A 26440-nucleotide genomic window follows, 5' to 3' on the forward strand; every position below is an offset into this window, starting at 1 on the left:
TAATGATGGTGAAAATAATTTCACTGGTGTTCAAGACTTGGTTGTTTCCAACAAACAGTTTAATTTAAAATCCTTAAGTCTTCTCCAACTTTTGTCCTAATCCTTTCCTGCAATCTCCCTTCACAAGCTGGGTGCTTTCATCTCCTCATGTAATGTAACTGAACAGAAATTAGTTAATTTTTTTATTATTAGAAGACAGATCCCTTCATACTAAGGAAAGCATTTTTCCTCTTCAGCTTTTTATGGAATATTAAAGTTGATCTCTCCTCGTTTCAGTAGGCTATTTAAGCTCAGGGCTCATACTGTGAGCTGTTAATTAATCAGTGTGACAGATGAAGAAAGTATCCAACTATGAAAGGAAACCTTACTTCAGTGACTAACAATAAGGATGTGAGCCCGAGTGATTTAAAGGATTTTTTTTTTTGTGAACGTGTGATAAGGAGCCTTAAGCTGTTTGAGGTAACGATGGGGGTTTTTTGCTCAGATTGTGTCACTGCACAAACATTAAAGGGCTCATCAATATTTTGTCTTGAAAAGTCTAGACAGGAGTTAAAAGAGCCTCTCCTACAGTTTGAAGAGATCCTGTTTCCCATAATTAATAACAGGAAGCAAGTAAATAAGGCTTTACTGACAAATGAAACAGCAACAGTAACATGTACCCAGAAACATTAGCTCCTGGCTGGGAAATGTAGCTGAGGTCTGTTGATTTTGGTGTACAGGAAAAGATCACTGTGGAGGCACAGTAGAGCTTTGCTCAAGTCTAATTCAGTTATATGATAGCAGACTAAAAGTCAAAAAGTAATGATAATGCATTGTAATTATTGAGAGTGATTCATGACCTTTGTTTACATCTGTGTTACAGTCCAAGAACCCTTCCCTGTCATTATTTGAAATTCTTTGAACTCAAAAGGAGATTTTCATGTTTATGTAAAAGCTACCAGAAGGCATTTCAGACATTTCCTGGAACAAACTGTATATATATATTTTAGGAAGATAAGAAATGAAAGGAAACTGAGGGAAAGCTTTCCATTTTCTTCTTTTTTGAAGACTGCATTTTCCCTTCAAAGACACCTTTTCAGAAAGTAGTTGGAAACCCTTCTCTCCCCCTCCCAATTCCTCTGGTTAAAATCAGTTAAACAACAAAAGGGGAGTTAGACCCTCCTCTCTTCTGCACCAGTGTAAAACCAGAGCAGTGCTATTTATCTCACTGAGCTGTTAAGTACATTTCAGTAACTCCACATTGCACAGACAAAAATTCAGCTTTGCCCTTGCCTGCCATACTTCTGATTTCTTTGTTTTTTTGGGTTGCACTGGAGGGGCAGGTTGGAGGTGCAGGAAAAGGAGGAGGTTTCTGTCTGTGTGGCTGGGGGATCGGTTGTTTTCCTAGGGAGCAGCAGTGCAATATTCATGAATGCAATATTCAGGAGTACTGGGAAGCACATTTAACTCTGTGTTTGTGCTGGACCTTAAGTCTGGGCTTGTTGAATTATGGGTTCATCGTCTGGCATGCTGACTATATGATACAACTGTGTAATACAGACTGTTTGTCATCTTGGTGCTGACCTTGAAAAGAGAAGAAAAGTGAATTTGTTTCACTGATTCTTAGACACACTGGACAGTAAATTCCTGCTTTAGCTATTTGATTTCCCCCCGTAGGTGAGCTGTTGGGCTTTCAGCTAAAAATGACAAGATAGGACAAAATAAGCTTGTTTGTCTAGCTGATGTTTTTTCCTTTTTGTATATTTTAGAAGATTAACAGCCGTTGCTCCACAGAAGCATGGTGATGAATACTAAATAGTCCACCATAAGGCATTTTGGAAGGAATTCAGTAAATTCAAAGACACCCCAACATTGTATTCCACAACTTTTTCCACTGACTGTAGCTTGTACTATGAAAGCAAAATTATATCCCAAAAGAGGACCACGCTGTTTACAATATCTTGAGCAGGTTAAAATGTTTCCTGGCAGTTATTCTTTTTTTGTTGACTGATTAAGTGAGATATTTGAGCACATGCATCTAACCTTAAGCACAGGCTTCTCCCATTTTCCTGAATGAGTTTCTATATTTTTGCAGTTCATAATTGGACTTTTGTGATCTTCTAAATGCCTTTCCCTCCCCTGCTCAGTACTGAGTTCTGTCCACTTAAATCATGCATGCCAATATCTAGCTGGACTTACAGCTTTTAAATGAGACAACCTGTGGAATGTGGTGCTACTTGACACAAGTGCTTGGCTTCTTACTGAAAAGAAATAGCTCAAATGTCACTGCAAATGCCTGTTGTAACAGGGAAAAGTCAGAGACAACTGTTGAAGGTGCACTTTCAGGGTACCTACAAGGTATTTTATCAAGTTTTTTCCCTACCTCAGAGATGTAATACCTCATGAGCTCCCAATGAAGTTTATTGTGAAAATGGCATTTTCTTTGCCACAGAAAAAGTTACCCTACACAGCAAAGCTGTGAATAAAATTGCATTACTTTTTCGTTTATTTTGGACCTTTGAAAATCATATGTCTAGACCTATTATGTGCAGCATATAGGGTTAGAAATTTTCATAATTAAAAAGGAAACAATATGCAAGTCTCTTTAATACCAAACTTGAGTATCTTCAATGTAATGTCCCAGAAAATATTCTTATATTGAGCCTGATCTTTGTATTCAGTTTTTGATGTGGTATTGCATTTAAAAAGGTGGAAATTTCCATGTTTAGGGTGCTTCTTTTAGAAAGAAAGGTGATCCATCAGTGAACAGCTTGAATTCTTTGAATTGTCAGATTATATATTACCAGTGCTGTGTGCACTGGTACATGTAGGTTGTTTAAATGCGTATTTCAGAGAGATTAATGACTATAGTAAATACTAGACTAATGCAGAGTAAGATTCCTGATAGAACCTCAGTTTAATCTAAAAGGTGCTGATATGAAAAGCTACAGTTCTAACAGGATTAGGTATTAGTGGCAACATTTTGCTATCTTTAGTCTTATAGCACATAGTTTCCAAGTGGAACTCTTGATAACTAGCAGTTTCCAGGTTATTTTCTAGATTTCCTGTTCACTTTATGTAGTATTGTAAGGATCTTGTGACTTTTTCCAAAAGAATGAAGACTCTTTTTAACAGGGCATTATCCAAACCCTGCTCTGTTATGTCACAAGGTTCAAAGTAACTGCAGGTACTCTGATTATGTCTCACCTTTTAATACAATATTTTTTTTTTTGTCCTCGAGGATTTTTAATTACTTTTAGCATACTTTCCTTTGTGTGTGTTCTTGTGATTGGACCTGGTTGATCCCTTCTCCATATTTTCTACTTTAAAGGTAAAGATTTATTTCTGATTCAACAGAAGGCTCCTTCTAAGAAACCTAACTAGAAGAAAGTACAGGAAAATGAATTTTCATTAAATTTCAAATATAAAAGTTTTTAATTACATTCCATACTATTATTTAAATATGTTAAGAGTATATTTTTATGGTGCTTCACATTTACTGTAGGAAGTCTTTGAAAATCCCTTTAATTCATAGATGTTGGTAAGCTCTGCTTATTTATTTTGAGCAAAGTTTTACTTTGACATACAATTTGAAGAAGATGTTCCTATTCATCCTCCTTTTAAATTAAATAATGATTGTATGGGTGAAAATGCTGTAAATTACTGTGAAGGTGTTAAAGTAAAAGCAAGCAGATGGATTAGACTTAAAGAATTTGCCCCAAAGTTCCTTTTAGCACGGCTGCTATTGGCTGCCTCTCGGAAAGTTTGGCCTACTGTGTGCAAAAGCTCTCCAGGCTGTCAGGGAGCAGAACAGAAGTGAAATAGAAGTACTGTTCTGAACTGCCATCAGGTAATAAAATCCATGGATAGCCAATAGGATATGTGAGTTCAGGAATTCAATTTTCAGAGGTGTTCACTTTAGAGATTCAATTAAAAAAGAGGTTTAGTCTTTCAGTTTCTTCTTTGTAAAAAAGAGAAAAGAAGATACCTGCTAACATTAGAAAAGATCTTTGAAAGAGACTTGCTGCTGCATTTATTTCAGTAATGCTGTGTAGTGAGAGCCTCCTGGCTCCCCCAAGTCTTTCTGTCATGCATCCTACAAGGGGTTCAGAAGGAGGGGCAATGCCCTGAGGGTCTTCACTGTGCTCTCACTATTGTGACAGTCAGTACTGGGAGTCAAAAATTGAGAGAAATTCCAAAACTTCACATGCAGATTCTGGAAGTTAAAACTTTTGCTTTACACACAACAGTAATTGGGAAAAAAAATTTCCTGTAATGCCCTTTTTAGCCATTAGAAACTCAAATGCACCACTGTAATCAGAGGAAGGAATAGTAGAATTGCATCTTTTTTTGGCAGCAGAGAAGTAAGGGAATACCTGCAGATATTATTTCTTGATGTCCTAGTTTAAGTTCAGACTCACTAAATCAATGTGCCTCATGTTCTTACTCCTTTAACCACAGCTACCTGTATTTTTTGAAAAGCCAGGAGATGGGAATATGAGAGGATGAAACAGGACTTTTATTTGTTTACTTAAATGTTCTTGTAAAGGATTTTGTAGCTACCTTGAACTGGCACCTTTCCAGAAGCATTATTTCTCCCAGGTGACCTAAATATAATGTGATCAGTTAAATAAATATATTTTTGGTTTTTTTAATAGTAAAGCATATAGGAATGTAGAACAAAAGACAGTGATATTTTCCTCTTCCTCTACTTTTCCCCTGAAAGGAGGTAATTTTCTATTTTCATAAAGAATAAGTACTATTCTCTTTTGTAGGTATCCAGTGCTTTTTCTTTTTTACTTTTTTAAAGTTCCCATTTTTTACTAGACTGTATTATTGACACAGGTGTAGTAGAAGCCTTCATTTATGGTACAGAAAGGGAGTTCTGTTAAACAACTTTAACCCTTTGTTTGCCAGGCTCTGTACAGGACTTCCTCCCTGAAGTCATTATAGGAAGTGGGACAGAGATGGCAAACTTGTTTCATAAGTGTATAATATCCCAAATAATATTTTGGTGTATGCAGTGAGTCTTGGTGGTTTTTTTAAGTAGTATGGTATACAATACCTCATTTTACTAATTAAATTAGCATCTACAGACATTAACATCTAAATGCTTCTTGCCTTCAAGTTAGGGCAGGTTGTACTTGTCAAAGTTTCTTCTCCATCTTGTTTTAGTTTCAGAGTTTCGATCTGCTTCTCACCTGCAGCAAGGCCATGGCTGGGACACTCTGGGGGTGGTTCTGAGTGGCTGAAACAGTTTGGCCTTTTGTTTGCTCCTCCACCACAAGCTGCACTGGTGAAGGCAGCAGAGCAGTGCATGGCCTGGCCAGTGTTGCTGCTGTGCAGGTACTACTGCCTGGCCAGTGGTGTTGGCTCACTGAAGAGGTTTCAACAGTACATTTTAATTCTTTTCAACTAGGGGGAAAGCTTTTAAATTGCTCTCTATCCAGCAAAAACATTTTGCCTCATGACGCTGAGTTCTAACATTGCAGAAGAGTGATTTGACTCTGCATTTTGAATGCTTCTAGACAAAATTTCTCCCTGCAAAGACAAGCAGTTCACTTGGTGAACTGAGATGTCCTTTGTGCTCCTTTTGTAACTCTTTTTGATTGACTGTCAAAACCATTTGTCCTTTTAATCACTAAATGATGCAGAATTGCATATTCATTTCTCTAAAAATGAAGTGTTACACCAAACCTTCTGCCTTAAAATGTGTGGAGAACCTTTTGTAAGAATTCATGTAAGGAAAAAATCAATAGCCTAAAGTGCCAGGATGATTTGAAGTATATAAAGCAGTGTGCATTAAGGTTTTACTGGTGTTTGTTTTTTGGAGAGGCTTTTGTGTTTTTGTTTTTGTGGGGTTTTTTTTGTTTGTTTGTTTTTTTTTTTTTTTGTTTTGTTTTTGGTGGGTTTTTTGTTGTTTTTTGGGGGGTTTTTTGTTGGTTTTTTTTTTTTTTTTTTTTAAATCTGGAGATCTCTAACCTTAATTAGACTCCATTGAAAGAAGAAATTTTAGTCATCCTCCACCTTCTAATCCCAAGCCTGCTGCCATGTACTTGGCTTCTACTTGATAAAGGAAGATACATATTTGTTAAATATTTGTGTGTGTCTCTTTTAATCATATAAACCTTTCTAATTGAATGGTATCTTGTCTTTGTAAAGAAATAACTATATATTTTGTTGGATAGTATTTTTTTAAATGATACTGCAATAAACAAACCAGCATTTTAACTTGGGAGACAACTTCCTGGTGTTAGAAACCAACAAAAGCAAGTCCAGCACATGATTCACAGTGAGAAATTTCTCTTAAGGGATTTGCCTTAAATTTGATGATAGCTCAAAATACTTAAAGGTTTTGAGCTTGTATTTTTTATTAATTCCACAAGTCAGACAAATCTTTGAAGACTCTCTGAAACATTCCCCCTCCTTTTTAATTTTTTTTTGAAGTGTATACCTTGCCCTCTTCATAGCTTTAAAATGGAAGATGAAGGCTGTAGTAAAAGGCTCTTCTGCTGAATTCCTGTGAAACATGGAGTTTTCTCCATGAGAAGTCCTCTGCAATTAGAACTAAATACCACACTAGTATGGCTTGGAAAATGGAAGCCTGCAGTAACTTTGATAAAGGCTGAAGTTGTTTCTCAGAGACAGAAGCATCTCTTTAACATTCTCATCTACAATACCACGGTGAAGGTTTTGAAGGCCCAGCAGAAGGGTCTCGGGTACCTTTGTCAGCTGCATGTTTGCTTAGCTGCGATCATGAGCAGAGGCTGAAAAGAAGGTCTCTGTCTTCTCTGGCTTGTTATAGGTATCACCTATTTTGTGATGGTGGGATCTTCTGGCAGCAGAATTATTTTTAAAACAGAGATGAATCTCATATATTTTTCTCTTCCCCCTCAAACTGCATTACTTAAAGTACAAAAGCCATCCTTCCCCTCCCCTGAATAAATTTGCATAACTCGTAGCAATTGCAATTCTCTATTAAAACACCTGAAAAGTAGTTTTGGGTCTGGGATTGTGATGAATATACTTTATCTGGGGGACTGATCTTAGGGCATTGTTATGTTTTATTAGATGGTTTTACTCAATATTTAATTGGAAAAGCTGGGATAAGTAGATGCACTTGTCCAAAATGGACTAAAAACTTCATTAGAACTTATTTAGGTCGGTACCATTGCACATAAGATTGCTTGCAAATTTCCTCACAGATTTTGTATTTAGTTGTATCTTGAGCTGTTAATTATGCCAAACAACTTTGAGGTGCTTCTGGCCCACTACATTAAGCACTAAATAAAGAAGTGGGAGGCCACATTGTTGTGCTTGTACGAGGGTGAGATAAAGTAGCATTGCTCAGTATGTTGAATACATGTGACCACTGAATGCTAGATTGCTAATTTATACGGAGTCCTTCACATTAAGAAATGAATCACTGTATACCATTCATTGCTATTTTTTTAAACTGGGAAACTGATAAATATTTCACGACCACAGGTAAGCAGAAAACTCACTTTTTCCAGCCCACAAAACTTTGAGTTCAAAACTAGTCCTGTTCTACTTTGAATTTCAGTGAAATTTAGGAAGAATGAAGAGATCTGTCTGAAATAGTCGATTTACTGCTAAATATGAAACAGCTATTTTGGAGTCAGTGTGTCTGTTTTTCTGACTATAAATTCCCTTTTAATCCCTGGAAATGTTTTCTGAAGGAGTTTTCTTTTAAAATGGTACCACTCCACATGAAGTTTAACTTTATGAATCACCATCCTCCAGCTTGACAGAAAAGCTGATATTCAAAGGCTGCAGTACTTGTGAATAAGGAGTCAAACATGAAGTGAAATCTTCTTATGTTTTTGGTGAGAAGTGGCACTTGATCCTTGAGGCAAAGAAATTCACTTCAACCTACATGACACATCACATTGCGAGCAAGTGCACTGGCAGGGCTATAAGATGAAATGCCATTTTCTGTTAAGTTAAAAGTAGGACACATTTTTTCCATTTCTGAGAGTTCTATCACTTCATATAGTTGCTTTTGGAAATGAAAAATGGCAACAGCCCTGTACAGAAGTGGCCTATGAATTACAGAAAAGCAGCTTATGCTGAGTAGTGTGACACAAGAAGATGCCAGGCATTTCATGAGGAGAAAATGCAGCACAGTCACATGGAGATTACAGAGCCCACAAAATTTAGTTATGCTAAGTCTCTTTTTCTTAAATAGAGAGGAGAATGAATGAAATATAATTAGGGTTTTTTTAATCAGTCTCGTTCAATATACTTGCAGAACTTGTACAGTAAGTACAGAGAGGAGAAAGATAATATGGGGGGTTTTAGATTGTTAACTTCAGTATCCTGATCCAAATTACTGCTGCTCATGTTTGAGGGTGATCTATAACTGTGTATCATGTACCATACAGAATTACCTAGATTTCTCTGTTACTGTATAGCAGTGTCCAAAAGATGGTCTGCTTTGGTTTATAGTAGGACGAATAAAGGGAGTAATCCTAACACAGCTTCTCACAGCTTGGGAATCAGGGAATAAACAAAGAGGAGTTTCTCATATTACATCATTCTGAATCTGGAACAGGAGCCCAGATGAACCTGGTGTCCTGCTGGCTTCACCAGTAGCTAGGTTTTCCCTTAAGGAAGCTTATAAAAATATTTCAATCTACATGAATAGGTTTTGTGTAATTGTCATTCTGGCGTTTATGTTGGAATTGTGTTCTACATATGGATAAAAGCAACTATAAGGCCATAGAGGTGATGGAATGAATGAAGATAATTTTATTATTTATTTATTATAGTTTGATAAATTGCCTTGTTTTAAGATTTTTGTTGTTGTTTTAATAGCTTTGAGACTATTTTCATGAGTTTGAATCAGTGGAAAAAGAATAACAAAGACTTAAAAACAAGAAATAAACTGCAGTGAGGACTGTAACCCTATCTCACAAAAGCTTTTGCTTATAATAATAAAGACTGAAGTTGTAATTAGCTTTTTTGGAGTGTTTTTCACTCCAGCTGCACTAGACAATTCTCTGACTTGTAGTTAATACATACAGACATATCTACTTATTTTCCTTTGCATTGCAGCATGTGTACTTCCCTAATTGGCAGCTTGCCATTTATATGTGGAAAACAAGATTGAGTTAGCAACAGGGAGAGAGAGTGAGATATCAAATGCCTGCAGTGCACAAATTTCTGAGTTAGATTACTGAAAGGAGAGGAGATTTAAGTTTGAATTTAGTTATTTGGATCGCAGTGCACTTAGATCTGTGAGGCTAAACATGAGTTACAAATAACCAAAGTCCAAATTAGAACTCGGACTGTCACTGTGAGATTTCACTTTAGGACAACCTGTTAATTTCATTTAATGTGGAATTTATGTGATATCCCAGAAGAATGGATAGATTCAATAAACCCACTCAAGTTTTCTCTTAATACTGAAACTTATGTCAAACTGCTCAGATGCTGTTCTCCCCTAATGAAGGATGGGATTGCGAAGGCATTCTGTTTTAGTTTTTGAAGTTAAATATCACAGGTGGGAACAAGAGGATGGAGTACAATGTTCTAGGAAATAAATGCTCCTTATGCCATACAAGAACTAAAAATTAGTATTAATATCCCACACATTTTTGTAAATTAGCGCAGTGATGTAACAACAAGAGCTCTATCACGTGCTGTATCACTGCCCTTTTAAATGGATATATTGCTAATCTAATTGAGTATCACTTGGCACCAATTTCATATCGTCTAGCTAGGCCAGCACAGTCTATCTTGAAGTAAAGCATTAAAATCAATTTTATCTCCCTGGGAAAGTCTTGCTATGTCTTCAAATTTCTCTAGCTACATCTTAAGTGAAATTGATCTTGAGTAGAACCAACTGTAATTCTGGATCCTTGTATGAGAAGTCAAACTTTCCACTAGTACAAAATACTTACATAGAACCGACAAGTTTTAAGTGACTACCTAAATTCTAGAGGACAGAATTTTCGTTGTTTATAAGCATGTATCTTGCATGTTTTACAACATTCACAGCTTAAGGGCACAGAAATAAAATAAATTTTTTAAATGCTTTCAGAAAGACTTAGTTTTAAGACTTCGGTTTCCTTAAATTCCTTTTGTCAGCATGCCTTTTTCTCTTCAGTGTATGACAAGTGCTTGTAGTAATTCAGGTGTTGCAGATGGATTACAAACTGAAAAGTATTGTGTGTTTAGTGCCTGCCAACCTAAGGAACTGAATGAATAGGTTTTGAGTACTCAAAAGCAATGCCTTTCTAGACAGAGTACTTGAATTAGACAAACAGACTCTGAAGACTTTCTGACACAGGCTGTCTGCTATAGCTTGCATAAATCTGTGCTGAATGAATACTCAACCAGAATTACTTGAAAAGAGTCGATAGAAGTACTGCCAAATGAAGCAAACCATTCTCTTAGTTCTGTAAAACTGAGGTGGCCATCAGTGAATATAGTCACTACTGTATTAAGGATTTAGTTATTAGAGGTGATAGAATAGTGAAATACAGTTAAAATCACCAAAGTTTGCCATCTCTATTCCAATCTTGCATTTTATAGTTCTTATCCTGAATTTAGGGAATTCAGTAACTTCCCTGATGTAATCAGCTAGAAGTGACTCTGTTCAATGCATATGATCCACTGTCTTAACTGTGTCTGTATGATCTCCACAGTTTTTAAAAGAATTTCCAACTGATGGAGCTAGCCTTGAACCCAGCTTTGCTGGGAGCTTATCCAGTTTGTCACACAGGAATTCATTCACTTCCATAAACTTGAGCACATCTTTTCTTTCTTTGCCCTTTCTGTTTATTAAATATAATAGCTCCTATTCTCTAGACAGGTTTTGTCAGCTGAAACACAGCAGGAAAAGCAGGTAAAGAAATTTTCCAGACAACACAAAGTGATCATTTAATCACAAACAGCACCCTCTTAAATACTTTTGATTTAGGTGTTTCTGTGAAATCCTGATGTCATGTGATCCACGCATCTGACTAACTTCATCTTTTAGATTAGATCCACACATCTAATCTAACTAACTTTTGAGCTGGCTGGTAAAATGGTGATACTGAATAAAACGTACACATCAACAGAGTTCAGAAAAAGTTGGGTGGTGTAGTTGCCTTTATCAATCTTTACAGAATTGTCTTCTCTCATCAGCACATCTATAATCTCTTGTTACACAACTCTGACTCTGGCCTCACAGTTTTGAGGATAAACCAGTCACTTTTCATGATCCAGTTGCACAGATATACCTCCAAAATATCTATATTTTCCTCATCTTCTCACCCTTGCAGGTAAAACCAGTCACTTTCCTAGGTGCTCTAATGAAGCAATATAATTTTATTAGGTGGCTTAAAGGACAGCTAGAAAATATTTAAATACCAGCTTACACTTGAAGTTTATATAATTCTCTTTTAGTCTGAAATAAATTTGTATTAAGTTTTTGTAATAAGCCATTTATTGAACATTTGTTCCTACTAGGCATCCTTTAAAAAATACAAAAAAAAAAAATCAGGGTCAGTGTTACAGGACACTGAGTCAATTATCCTTATGAAGAAATAACATGAAAGGACTGAATAAAGAACGTTATTAACTGAAACTTGGATTTTAATTTGAGAGTATATAGAGAAATGAGATGTTCTTTCAGCATCACTGAGATAAAGTAGTGCTGTTGAGAAAAGCACTTACACTTAAAGCACTTTGTTTTGGAAAGACTTTTTTGGATTTTGCTAATGTCAGTGAAAGGTAGAGTTACCAGCTCTGGAAGGCAAAAGTGCCCTACTCCCATTTGCCTCAGCAAACTTCTGCTTTTGTTTTTAGTCAATCTGGTAGTAATTTGAGTATGAAAATCATGACTATTCTCATGAAAAATCTGTTTTAATGCTGCTTTTAACTGTCATGTTCAGGAAAAGTGTTCTTGATTTATCCAGATAGGTATTCTGGTAGGTAACAATAGGAATGGCACTATATGAGGAAGACTTTGTCTCCTTGTTGTTCTTAGAGCAGGATAAAATGTGAGGCTTTTGAGGCTGTGGGAAATTACTTTTGTGTACATGAAATGTTTTGACTTTTAACTAAGAGATTGAGTTCTACAGTGCCACCATCTTTTAAAGATTAAATCCACATGGCACTATATGGAATACAATATCCATTGTTCATACTTCTTGAATGACTTGGAATCATGTGTTAACATGATGAAACCAGATGGGATGTTCAAACATTAAACTCCATTCAGTGGTAGCCAGATGTCTTTCCAGGAGAAATGGGGGAGGGATCCTCCAAATAGAAATTTCAGAAAATATAGCAACTATCAAATTTTGAGCAATTTATTCAAGTGATAAATATGTTATATTTGTGATTCAGTAATTTCTTATCTTTTCTTAAGCAAGTTTGATCTCTCATCTTTGCTCCTGTCTTCAGATATGGATGCATCACATGACCCATAATGTTTATTTGCCCCTAGCCCTGCTTTTCCCCTTAAATGAGGAAATAAAAGTAAATTAAGTTGGCAAGTAAGCTGGGAGATACAGGGTTTGCTTTTGTGACTCAACTTGCATCTTACAAACAAAAAAGTGGAAAAAGAGGCAGCAGAAAACAAAATAACTAAGTCAAAAGCAAACTGCAGAATGTAGTACTAAATTTTAAAAAAATATCGAATGGTTAGCAGCCGTTCAAGAGTTTGTGTCTCTAGAGTAGATTAACAAATGTTTCTATTATGAGCCAGTTATATCTGCAGCTGGATTTGCATAAAATTCATGGATATCTCCTTGTGTCTTAAAAAACAAACCAAAACAAAACCTCTTCAGTTGTGCTACCTTTGACCCTTAGAAAAATTCCACTACAGTGAGCTTGCAGCCGTGTGGAGAGACTGTAAATATGTTTAGACAGGTGGTACAGTCTGAGGCCTTCTTTAAGGAAATAGAAAACAATACAGAAGGTCTTCATTTGGAAATATTCTCGTATAATGAAGTATGCCCAGTGTCTTTCAGTGCAGAATGCCTTTTCCAGTGAATCGTGCTGCTTGTCATGAAATAAAGCACAAGTTTTCAAACAGAACAATTGAGAAGCAGTCTCCCCCACGTTTCTCTTTAATGCTATCTTAACATCACTTATTTTACATTTGTGCAGTAAAAGAAATGACAGCCAATTTAAGTTTCTAAATTTAAAGCTACTGGATGACAAGTCTTTGGCAAGGAGGGGTGCACAATTCTAGTCTTCGTTATGCGTGCCGCCTCCTGTTGTAGAGAGCTAGGGAAAAAAGGAGCAGGAAGCTCATTAAGATCTTGTAGCCAAAGGCCACAAACCCCTCTCCCATAAAAGTCTCAAATTTTCTTGACTGTCTCCTCTTCCTTTGCAACATCCAAAACACGCAGTGAATCCTGAGGGCATCCAGCAGGAAATCATTGCTGTCTGCTCTGTGTAAATCCCAACGAAGGAACGAAAAGGACAGGCTATAGGCACTACATAGTGAGTCACTCATCAGAGAAGCATTGCAGGAGGAGAGACCTTTTCTTAATACAATAAAAACTTGGGAATTCAGCCAAGTCCCACTGGTCCTTTCAATGGCCTTGATGTTCTCACAACCTGTGCAGGCAAGGCATCATTCTCCTTTCTCCAGGAGTGTATTGGGAACATGATGGAGGCCTACCCCACTGCAGCCTGCTGGGATGAGGCTAGAGGTGATTCCCTGGGCTGGTTATTACAAAGGTACAAGTGTGTTGCCATCTCCTCAGAGAAAAAAATGCAGTTGTGCATCTAATAACTATATTCATTAACTTGATACACATTCAGTGCTAGTCCCTGTTCCCTTTGAACCATTTCTTAAAGTTCAGGATTTTTTTCTGTGGTATAAATTTAAACCAGTATCTCAGCAAAAACCATCTTGATTCCTCCTCAGAAAGGACAGGAACTTCATCAGCTTTTTAAGTAACTTAGGTTTCACTTCCTTCATTAGCAGGATGCTAGATTTTAATTTTTTTTCATGGAAAAGACCTTAAGTTACCCCAAATCTAATACTGAGCCTGAGAAACTCAGCTAGTATACGGATACTGAAAGAATAGTCCTGATTAACAATTCACCAAATGAAGATGTGTAAAATTTATTCCCTGAATATAAGTACAAAACTGGCATAGCATAGTGGTTAGAGGGATATTTTCTCCTCTTTAGAAAAAAAAACCCAAAAAACAACCAAAAAAATTCATGTGTTTTGTGGGTTTGACTATAAAATAAAGCAGTAAAACTTGATAATTACAATACAACTAAAAAATAAGTTTGCCAGTGAGGTGAGGAAAGAGGAAGCTTGGATTTACAAACAAAATGTCAGATGAATCCCAAAGATTGAAATACCAATGTCCCATAAGTTGACATAACAAAATTTCATGAGATTCTGCTGCTTGCTTTACTGTACTATTTTGTGTTTTGAGGAAATAACAAAAATGAATCAGATTGCAACCCCGTTTTTTGAGGTTTCCACAATAATGAAAATACAGATTTGAAGTCCTTATCTTTCTTGCGTCAATTTAACAAAAGTATTTCTGTATCTTCAAACTGCTCCATTAAAAGGCACTATTTTACTTGCATTTATGCTTTCAAGTAAAATTTTTAAAGCTCTCATATGTAGAGTAACATTGTGTATTTATGTAACTAGTTCCAATTTGTACATCTTTACATTTTGCTGTTTGCAGAGGAGTGCAGAGATTCAGGGCAGAATTGTTTAGAGAAGCAGATTGGATGGGGGTAGAAGAGATGGGTAAGAAGCTGCTGATCAGCAAATGGATTTCACAAGAGGAATCCGTCTCTAGTTTTAGAATTTTGTGAACTGATGCTCTGAAGCAAACTTGAGCTCTGGTCCTGACATAAAGAGAATCTGGAAAGAAGGATGATTCTCTTCCTTGTCTCTGATATATTAGGAAATCATTTGCTTGAAGAAAACTGGAGGATTTTTTAAGTATTATGCAAGACTGAACTATTACATAAGAATTGCAGAAGGAGACACCTGGTTGTTTGGCGGTTTTTTGTTATGGCTCTTTTCAACTGACATGAAAAAAAATTATAATGAAGCACAATTCAGAGATGTTTTGCTTTAATTTCCTTTCTTCAGGTAAAATGTGCAGTGAAGGCACTAGGAATGATTGTAAGTTAGAGGATGAGGGAAACGTATTCACAGGAAAAAGAAGATTCAGTGGACAATGTTTTGTATTTTTAGGTGCACGTATTGCACGTAGGAGAGACTGATAATTCACAAGAGTAAATGAATAAAAGCACAAGAATAGTATCCTATTTCTGCCATGTTATTTTTTTCAGCAGATTTAGTTTTCTATCTAACAATTGTAACAAATCAGTTTAGAATTTACAGAGAAAAAGACTGAGTCTCTTACGAAAGCCATGATTTTGATGTTCCAAAATAGCAGAAAATGAATTTATGTTTTTGGTAATGTAGTTTTTGTTTACTTAAATTAGAATCTTTATTAATTTCAGTTCTATTAGTTTTTATACTTGTAATCATTGTAATGTCAGTTATTTGCAAATATTGCAAAACCTAAATCTTGGTTTGTAGTCCAGAAAAAAAAATTGAAAATAGCCCCCTAAAGCAAGATAAATGAAACCACTTTTCAAGACAGAAGATTCTGATGTTCTGGGAGTGAAGGACCCAAAAGGCTGCTTGCACTCATACACAGCAGACTCCAAAGTGATGATCCTGACGAGATAGTAGGTGAAAACTGTGAGAATTTACTTCATTCTGTTTATTTCAAGCCCAGCTCTTCAGTGCTCTGTGTTTCCTTTACAGAAACAATGTCTGTTTTCAGTCTGCAGAAGTAGTTGAATTCTCAGCTGTGCAAAAAATACAATTATGACAAGTACACTTGACCTTCAGTGAAATTAAGGAGAGTACCACCTGCACTAAATATGTCTTGTAAACAGTGTCAGGAGCAAAGGGATACAGTCTGGCCAGAAATCAAATCCAGTTGCATGGCTTACTGCAGAAATAACTTTTCAGGTTTTTAAAGTTTTGACTTCTAATTGTACCCTACTCTTAAACAGGGAGTGCTGATGAGTTGTTAGCAGCTGCACTGTGAACAGGAGCACTCTTTGTGCTGAGATAAAGCTGCCCAGCTCTAGAAATAGTCTGTCATTCAATAAACAACCTTTTTTTTTTTTCTTTTTTTTCCCCCCCATTATTCTCTTGTAGTTGCAGTGTTACAAATTAATTTGAAAAACATAAGAACACTATTTCAGGACACACTTCCAGAATATTTTGACCCCTTGACCTGTGCCTACTCTTGGAATAAACTACTATATTAAGATCCATATTTTGTTCTAAAGAAAAATCTCCCCCAAAATCAGACCCTGTAAAACTATCTAGGTAATGAAGATGACCTAAGCTAATTTTTATTTAGCGATGTCATAGGAAAACACCAAAATATTCTTTTAGAGAGGCACAGTGTCCTGTAAGCAGTATAGCTGCTTAGCATATCTGAAAGGTAATCCAGTAAAAGAAATATTTAGTCCAGATGCAAACACATCTCTGTCACAGCAATTCCCTAAATATAAACTCTCATCTGAACTCTTTTTTATGTAAGTCTCACTTTGAAGTAATGCTGTGCATAGAAGATGTGTTATCCTGGGTTATTCTGGCTAGACCAGTAGGGTTTTCCATAAAGCCTACCTGCTGCTATTCACCTCTTTTAAACCAGTCCTTTTCCTCCTTTCTTTTCCCTCAATGTAATGAACATTTGTCAGCATGGCTCAGTGAGGAAGGAATGTGTGGAAGTCATTCATCTATTTAAAAGTTTTAAATTTCTAAATTATAATTTTTAATTTTTGGGGGCCATAGTTAGCTAGTGTGGATCACAAAGTGCAGGAACCATGCCTGGACAGTCTTGAATTTGCAGTGAGCTTTATGCCACTGGAGAAGGGTGAGTTTTGGTACCTGGTATTGCACAGTGAAAATCCTCTCCAATGCCAGGTGAGACCCAAAGGAGCCCGAAGTCTGGCAGCATTGGGTGCATAGGGTAAAAGAGTTCCTTGCCCACAGTGGCAAGAAATGCCCACAGTACCCTTTCCAGAAACAACATCTCTAGTAGCCTTGGAGATGATGGCACCCAGATTATACTTTCTCCTCAGAAAAGTTAAATTGTTGACCTCAAAAATCTTAGAAGCCATCTACTAAGCATAACACATAGAGAAATAATTATGTGTGTACTTTTATATTATCTTCATTACTGAAAACTGTATCATTTATAGATTTAAAGCATCTTTATTTTTTTAAATCAAAACTGAAATTATACAGGCCTTATGTAGTTTAGCTCTTTTTATGATTAGTTTCTAAAATTGTTGTTTTTCTTTAAAATTTATATCACTCCAAATCTAATTAATAACTCTACCAGAAATCAATTTTTTTTCTTGAGGAAAATGAGCTGTATTGCCTTGACTATTTTGTAGCAATGGGTTTTGTTTTTGTCTTCCATTTCCATAGCAAAGAGAATTAATTTAAGAGAGATCAATAGCATTGCCCGCATATGTTGCACACTCCTGGTATAACTCACAGTGCTGGGGAGCATGAGATGAGTTTATATGTAATTTTGTGTCTTGTTGTATAGAATTATGTAAATCAAATACCCTTTCAAAGAAGCTTTTGTTTTTATTAATTTAATGCAGTAATACTAATAAGGAGAAATGTGTAAAACAAATCATTGTGTGTACTTAGGATAAAAAAATGTGCCAATTCTTGATATTGGGTGGGCGTAATGGATGTGTAAAGTGCTCTGTGCACTTTGCAGTGTGTGAAACCTGCAAAAACTTCCAGTAATGTTAAAGCACTTGCAAAAATGTTGCACCTGGAGCAGGGAGGAGTGAAGAGGGCAAAGGTCAGCATTAGGCATTAAGACACTGACTAAACAGACTTTACACTCGGTGAAAAGTCCAGACAACCCCTGCAGTGTCATCTTACAACTCTGGTTTTCTTCTTTTCAGGACATAGTAATCCATAAATACACTCAAGTCACCAGCAGCTTAGCTCTTCCCCCGCTTCTCCCCCTTTTTAACTCTCCTTTCATTTATAATTCTTACATAAAGATCTGAATTTTTAACCCTTTCCAAGTCTTTAATCAACCTTGGGAACTGCTTTTCTTCACTGTTGTCATTTGCTAGACTTTTAAAATCATTTTCTTTGCAAATTTTTCTCTTAGAAAAATAGTTTCAAATAAGCTGAAAAAACAATGCTTGAAAACTGTAGTACAAACTCAGTGTATCGATAAGACATTCTGTGAAATTATCAGATTTTTATTTCTAAAAAAAGGCAGTTGAATAACTCTGTAAACTACTTAAAAGCAGCCTTTGTTTCTGAAGCTTATTAACCAGACACTCTATGTAAAATATCTCATGGGATGTGGTATAAAATTTTTTTCTGCAACTACTTCTGAGCTTATTTGTTTGGATAGATGAAACTAGTTTCAGCTGGGATGCTGCAAGAGAAGAATCATCTTGTTTATCATTGTTTTTTTCAATGAAACAGAGAGAAACCTCATCAATTTCTCTAAACTGGAAAAATGCAGAGGTAAAACAAAGAGGTGTTTGTACTTTTATTATACAATTAAGTCTTTCAGTTTTGCATCTATTACACTTAGTAGATGAAAGCATGAGACCAAACTGATTGTAATCATTTTATCTGATCCCATTATCCACATCCCATGGCTTAAGAGACTGGATAGACTCCTAACATAGTCTGGAGCCTCTATAGTAAAAATAGGCTGGTGAAATGCAGCCCATCAGTTGCACGTAACTGTGCACGTTTTGCTCACTTCCTCTCCTTGTTCTGAGCACTGCACGAGGCTGTACTTCCATGCAGGATATTTTCCTCTCACTTGCTTTTCACTTCCCTACCCTTTCTGTAAACCTGCTGAGATGTTCAGCAGCTCTGTCGCATTGTCTTTTTCATTAATTTTTGCATCTTGTGAGCAGCACTGATACAAGATAGCTGAAAGTCTGAGTATTTCTTTTGTACCATATATGAATATTGGTCAGTAACAACATTAATAAGGAAGTGTTTCAGGTTTCTTTTGTTTTGCACAGAGATCCCCCATATTTCCTCAGGGAGAGAAAGCAAAGTTTCCAGTTCCATGTGTGTGACATGGTCATTACTCAGCCACAAAATGGTGGCCTCAAAAGGTCTCGTGTCAAGTCTCTTGGCCAGTGCAGGCTCACTGATTTCTGTTCCTGCACAGTGATTTTTAGCGTTGCTGCTGAAGGGTTTCTAACTTGGTCTGTTCAGCAGTGGGAATCAAAGCACCATCAATAGAAAGGTGAACGTGGGAGCACAGTTTAACAGGAGCAGAACCCAGCAGAGGTTTACTTTTCAGGGCAGGGTGCTCTGTAGAAATGTAAGATCTGTTTCAGCACAATGCTTTGAGCACATGCTGCACCTCGAGGTGGTTCTCTAGGTGGCCTTCAGGCTTTACAGGTGAGAACACGCTCGACGCCATTCCAGAGTCAGCTCCTTGGTGCAAAACACCAGAGGCAGTGCATGTCTAGGGCCCAGCATTGAACTCTGGTCGTAAAGTGCAGCATTTAACCTGCTCTGTCTCACTGGTGCCTTGGGACAGTCTGTTAAATAAGCCATTACTGGAGTCAGAGTTTTCACGGTAGGCCTTGCGTAAGTGTAGAGTCTAGAGCATCTTTACAGATGGAGCAGTATCTTCCATTTATCCTATATTCTGATATTTTGTTGCAAGTAAGTAAAAAATAAGAAATGAACATTCAAGCACATGAAGAACTTTCAGAAAATTAAGCTAGAGCTGAATTACATTGATCTCTTGAAAAAGAGGCTTTGTATCTTGTCTTTTTGTATCTTTCTTGTTGTAGAAATACCACACCAGAAACAATCTCACTTAATAACAAAAACAAAAGACCATTGTTCAGTCTAGTATTTTTTGTTGTTTTCAAGCGTCTGAGGTCTCTCCTGAATCCTCTTCTGTGGTATCTCATTGCTGACCTCGTAATTATAATCACGCATTCAAAACTTAAATTCTGATAATGTGACATAGATGAGAAGCCAGAGAGTTAAATGACTTGCCCAAGGCTATGAAACATCTTGCTGAAGAGCTGAAATCAGACCTTTTACCATGTCTGCCTGGCCAGACCCAAGGTCTGTGCTTTGTTTTATGTTCTCAGGCATGTTTCTTCATGCAAATGTTATTTGGACTGCATGCTTGACAAATAGCAAAGGCCATGCTGCCCACTGAATTTTCTCCTGGATTGTTTTTCACCTTATGTTTAAAAAAGATACGAATTTTAATGAAACCGTTCTTTTCTTTAGGTTATCCTAATGAAACCATTTTCATAACTCCCTTTCAGAATTTCTATTCTACAGGTGTTGCTTATTGATTTAAGCTTATAGTGATAATATGAAACTACCAACCATTCAAGCATAGTGTTAAACTAAACTGTGAGTAGAGTGAATTTGTACAAAATAGTACAGCCATAAGTCTGTTGCTACTTTGTTTAACCAACCAAAGTTGCTCTATATTGCTCTCAATTAGTCTTTTTCCCCACCCCCTTTATTCTGAAGGATTCCTTTTACCCACTTACCTTATCCATGGGCTATGTAGACACATAGGTAGAACTTTGCGCATCCTTTGCATACTCTACTTGTTAAATCTCAAATATTGTTATATTGCCTCACACACAGCTCACTAAATGCAAATAAAATGGAAGGTAACACTGCAATGATGTCCTCTGGGTGTGCATTTCTGAAGATAATGTTTGTGTGTGATACACACAGTTTTTACAGTCTGTACCTCACATGTAGATCACACAGACACAATTGAGGCTGATCACAACCAAAACAGTGTGGGTGGGATGGGTGTGGGTAAAATCTATGTTGGTAAATTTGAAGCATTTGAAGATTACAGATGTTTTAAGGGTCAGTATTTTGGACAGTGGAAAAATACATTTTTCAGACTCTTCTAAAATGTGCTTTTCAAAAATTTCTTTAAGTACCATATCCTTCAGTCTTCTTCCTTCATTAGCAAAAGTAAAGCAGTTCATGCTTTAATTCAGCCACACCTTTCAGTCTTTCTAGTCATTCTTTCCTTGAGTTTCTTTTGGGAGGTTTGTTTCTAGTTTTATGGGTTTTTGTTTTGTTTTGCTTTAATATTTGGCCATTAAATGATGTCAAGTACTTGCTTGTCTGGTGTCAGACATACATCTTCCTTGTTACATGCATTTCTAAAAGAGGAACTCTCTATGAATTTTGCCTGAATGTTAATAGATTTGCTGCTGTACAAATAATAGAAATTAAATATACTTAATTATTTTAGCTCATACTAGAAAAGATTCAGGACAAAGGAGAGATTGATGCAGTGTGCCTTACAATGGTCCTACTGATTTCTCTACTGGCCTTTCCTCTGCACATGGTCAATTAGAATTGAAAATCCTGTGCTGATTTCATTCACTGGAATTTTTAAGCAGGTCAGGAAGAAAGATGTTATTGAAAGGAAAAGTCTCATCTAAATAAGAAAAGAACACGTGGCCATCTGGTCTAACTGTACCATGCTGAAAGTAGTTTTGACTTTGCTCTAGTTTGAGCTTTGCAACAGTTTGCTAAAGTATCAAACAGAAATATGTATGCATTAAATCAGTCTGTGCTTTTTATCTATAAAAATGCAATGTGCAGTTCTCTTCCTATCTGTAATGCATGAGCTCCTTTGACCCTGTTACCTTATTGAAACTATGTTTCTGGTAGGTTCTCAAGTTACTTCAGCTCTGTAGAGGTATAAGTGAAATACACATCTTTTGAAAGTTTTGGACGTAATTCTCAGCACTTTATTCCTAGGACCAAAAGTCACACCTCTGGTTCAACTAGGAAAGGCTCAAACAAGCCAATGCAACAGGAAGCATGGGGGAAAGAGGGGAGAGGAGAGTTTAAAAAAGGAAATCAGAACTTGAAGCTTGTGTGAGTAGCACCGTGGAATTTGCACAACCAAATGTAGGCCACAGGCTAAGAGACATGCTGTAGTAGATATCAAATTTTTAAGGAATGGAGTCATAAATATGCATGAGCTTCCATGACTGCATTATTTCAGCATCAACTATTAAAAAGTTTAAAGAAGTCAGTAAAAAAACAGAGTTCAGCAATTTTCATGCAAGGTAAAAAAATTCTTGTTGTAAAAAACTAAAACACACAGCTCCAAATTTCAGGTTTATGGACAAAAAAAGCAGGAGAGGATAATGCCATTTTTAAAGCAACACTGGTCAGGTATCTCCTCCCTACTCTAGGCAGAGCTTTTGTACCCAGCACTCACAAAACCCAAGGGACCTTACTGGGAGAAGGGGAGAGTGTTGAACTAAACATGGAGGCAAGGACCCTGTATTCATATTCTCCAGCTTAATGCTTATCTCCTATGTGATTAGACATTACTTTTACACTGACAAACATTGTGTAAATTGCTAGTTGAAATACTCTGGTAAGACAAGATAGTGTGTAAATCACTTCTGAAGTTTAGAGAAATTGACTTGCATAGGATTTCTGCCTTTAGGAAAGGATAAAAATATGACTGCCTTGTCATTACCTTAAGAAAATGAAAGTGAGCACTTCATAATTTAGCTGCAGGCATTATTTCAAAACACATTTTTTGAAGTAAGTGACAATTTTTTTTTTTTAAACATAATATGCCAGGAAAAGTAGAAAGGAAATTATCACCTTAATATTATTGAACATGTGTACATACATATAATTTACAAATGTATACTTCTCATGTATGACCATTGTGTAGTGTTTGCTTGAATATTTCATATAAGCAGTGTAAACAGTTCCTTTACAAAAGTATTAAATCCCTTATTTACCAAAAAAAAAGGCAGGAATACAAATACAAATTTGACCACAGCTCTTAATTAATTTACTTAATTTTTCTGACATCTCAATTCAGGAATTTTTACTTTGCAGTGGATATTTCTGTCACTACATGCAATCTTTTGTTTGCATGTCTCCGCTGCTATTTGGAAAGGAAGTTTTTTTAAAGATTGAATTTATGGGATACTTATTCTGGGTTCCTTTTCTCATAGTGTTTCTAAGCAATATTAGAGGCAAAAAAGCAAAAAAAATTCTTATATTTCCATTAGGATACCTGTTAGAGTGATTGAAATATAGTTTCAGCATTTTCAGGGAGTAAATTAACAACACTGTACATGTGCATGTGGTTATGTGTTTTAAAATGTATTTTCTCTTAGGTCTTTTTCATACAAAGTTCACATTGAAAAGCAAATATTAGTCATTGTGTTTATCAGACTATAATTTCTACTGCAAGACAATGAAATTCCAAAGAATTTAGAAAATAGGTCGATCTGCACAGCATACATTTAAAAATTAAATAGACTACAGCCTTTGAATCTGCCTTTCCCCTGTATGCCTCTGCTAACCCCACCCATAGCCACACCAAATGGAGAGCAACTATTTTGGGGAGTACTGCATTCTCAAGCCCAACTTTGTGGCACGATGGCACTGGGCCATCGGCATTTCCCCGGGCTGTGGCAGCAGGAAGGCCAGGGCTCGCAGGGCCAGCGCAGTGCCCTGCCACGCTCTCCTTCCTCGCTTTGAAGACAACCTAGTCACAAAGCATTTTGCTACTGCCTCATTTAAAACTATCATAAAACTGTCTCGGAGCTCTTGCTAATCTCTCTAAACACAAATATTTCATAAGATTTCAGCTTGATGGGCGTTCAGGATGGGGTATCTGTACAGTAGCTACTTGCCTTTATGTAATATATCATATGCGCATACAAAATCTTTACATATATTTGAGAGCTACACGGCAATTATGTAAGTGATGCATGAACTTAACATAAAATACTGCATTGACTGTAAACCTAGAGTAGAAATCACAGGAAAACGGGAAACACTGGATGTCCCTAGTTACACTGTGTTGGAAAGTGTGTGTGCGTGTGCATATGTTTTGTACAATAATGTGTATATATGTTTACAAAGTTTCTTATTTTGTATTTTTTTTTTTTTTTGAAAATCACAACAAAGTTGAAACTGAGCCTGGCCGACATAAGGAGGAAAGGCTTGTGTTTGTCTTTAATCTTTTCTGCAGCACGGTTCAGACTTCTGTCTGATCTGCACATAGCAGAGCAAGGGGCTTGCCGTGCATTGCGTGCAGGCTCCTTGATTGTGGAAGGGGAAAAAAAAATCTGGCTGGAATCCAGACAGGCGAGCGCAGTGCTCTGTTGATCATTGTGTCTAGCCTTCAGGTGTCTCAGCTCACAGTGGGCGGCGGTTGGGGGAGGGGGAGATAACAGGAGGGCAGACAAAGAATAAAACAGTGTATTTACCAAAAAAAAAAAAAAAAGAGAAAAAAAAATCATATGTAGGAGATTCATGTCAAATCCTTTTTTAAAAAATGCTTCTTTTAACGTTCCTTTCCCTGCAGTGGGAGCAAGCAAACATCTGTCCAGGAAGATTTATTTAAGCCATAATTAGTAGCGTCTGGAGTCTTTCAACAATTTCTCCTTATTGCACTTAATTTTTTTATTTTTTTTTAAAAAGAAGTCTGCTCATCTTTCACTTAGAAACTGTTTTCACTTCATGCATTATTAGAGATCCAGCCCAGCCAGGACCGAGTCAGATTTCTATTGTCTTTGCTTTTTCCCTTCCGATCGTAGTTTTCAGAATCTAACTTTTGGTAGGGAAGGGGGGTGGGAAGGATCGTGCAGGCAGGAGGGAAAGACCTTTTTAAAGATCTTACAAGCATGTGGGGGGGAAAAAAGAGCAAAAATACAAATCAGTGCTGTTTATTATACGGTTATTCGTTTGGGTTGAATTTCTTTTCCGAGGAAGAAGAAAAAAAGCGCTGCTTTGTCTGTTGCTTCTGTTTGAGAACTCTCATAAATCTTGCCCAGAAAGCAACTTGGGCTTAAGGAGATCTGGCCAGTAAAGCTCTGGGAAACAATTTCAATGTCTCCTGCTATGGATATTCTCTTCTTTCTGCCCCCTTCGTCCCTGCTCCCCCTCCACCCCGACCTTCTGACGTTATACCGTAGAGACCCACACCCTTTCCCACCCCATCAGGAATCTGAGTGAATGCAAACTGCAATCTAGAGGTAAAGTTGCTTATCAAAAAGCCTTTCCTCACACTGAGCGAGTCCAGATATTACACACTAGTTGTGTGTTTTCAGTCCAGCCATAACCCTTCCCTAACACTCCCCCCGTTGCCTTCCCTCTCCCCCTCCCCCCGTGGAAGGGGTGGGATGGGAACCTTGCTCGACTTCATTGTTCCAAATGTAAGAGCTATTTGCCCCAAAGTGTCTTCGCTGTCTTTCATAGCTAATTATAATAACTGTCAGATGTCTGCAAAGTCTGGGCTGCCCTTGCTGGCGGAGTTAAAGTTTGCCTTTATGTTTTCCCCTTGGGGACAGATCAGGCCTGATTAGACACAGAGTACAAATAAAAGTGAACAACATACGTGTGTAGGGCTTTTTGTCTTTGTTTTTCTTTATGAACAAAGCAGCACGCTGGCTATGTCAGGAAGCAGTGTGTCATGCAGCGTGCATGCAGGCATTGCCCTGGAGGATAACTCGCTTTTGCTTTTTTTTTTTTAGCTTTCTTTTATTTAAGCATGCAAGAAATATTTCTGAATTTGAATAACACTTTACATACTTGTTCATCTTCTAAGAAAAGTAATCACTGATTTAGGGCACATAGCATTTGGACATTTTTAAGAGATTTGCTTTTCTGGGTGAAAATAAAAATTAATAGAGCCTGTACTCACAGTTTTGTTGTGCTGTGCAGGTCGCTGTCTCCTTCTGCAGCGACAAGGAGGGTCGGAGAATGTCAAGGGTGCAGAATCCCAGATAATTCAGGAGAAATGTATAAATGTGCTTCCTGAAGTCGCCTGGAAGTCAGCTACTTGTGCTCAGACATCCCATTGCTGCTCTGCACGCTATACTATCTGCAGTTCTGAATTGAACTAAATACTGCCCATGTGAAAGACAGGGGAAACACAGTCATGTGGGACACACAAATCCACTCTATTGGCTCTGAAGGCACAACTTCAGCATTCTTGCATTTCCACCATTGGTTAACAGTTCAAGCTGAAAGAGTCTAGGTCCTCCTAGTGAGTCCGTTTTCCCTTTATGTTGGAAGAATGACTGTAGGATTTTACAGTGACAGGATTAGTTAAGAAAGAGGCTGAAGTCATCCCTTTGACTGAAGCTGGTGGGTGGGGATTGGAAGCTGTGCTTTTCTCAAGTCGACGTTTTTCCTTTTTCTGCCTGCATTCTCAGCGTCAGGAAATGCTCGCAGTTAACTTGGGCAGCAGAGAGAAATTGAAGTGACTTTTTTGGGTCCAGGGTTAGGGACCAGGCTTTTAGAGTAACACAGTGTTACAGACAGTACAATGATTTTCATGGGAATAACTAATCTGGTTTACTAACTGGTTATTTTTCCCTTTTTGGATTTTTTTTTAAG

At 37.0% G+C, this 26440-nt stretch overlaps 1 protein-coding gene across 33 annotated transcripts in view; it reads right to left on the reverse strand.

Annotated features, from left to right (window-relative positions):
• LOC135304962 (uncharacterized) overlaps positions 1-26185 on the reverse strand; it is a 72979-nt gene extending 46794 nt beyond the window's left edge. For 11 of the 33 annotated variants that reach the window (XR_010366242.1, XR_010366229.1, XR_010366227.1 and 8 more), the window contains exon 1: positions 25743-26183. The gene's annotated coding sequence lies outside the window, so the exon portion shown is untranslated. Of the gene's footprint in view, positions 1-25742 lie in introns of all 33 variants that reach the window. The other 22 variants (XR_010366241.1, XR_010366240.1, XR_010366237.1 and 19 more) reach the window with 7 other exon arrangements.
• Positions 26186-26440: the final 255 nt, after the last annotated feature.

This window comes from Passer domesticus, chromosome 7, assembly GCF_036417665.1.
Source record: "Passer domesticus isolate bPasDom1 chromosome 7, bPasDom1.hap1, whole genome shotgun sequence".
Classification (NCBI taxonomy): domain Eukaryota; kingdom Metazoa; phylum Chordata; class Aves; order Passeriformes; family Passeridae; genus Passer; species Passer domesticus.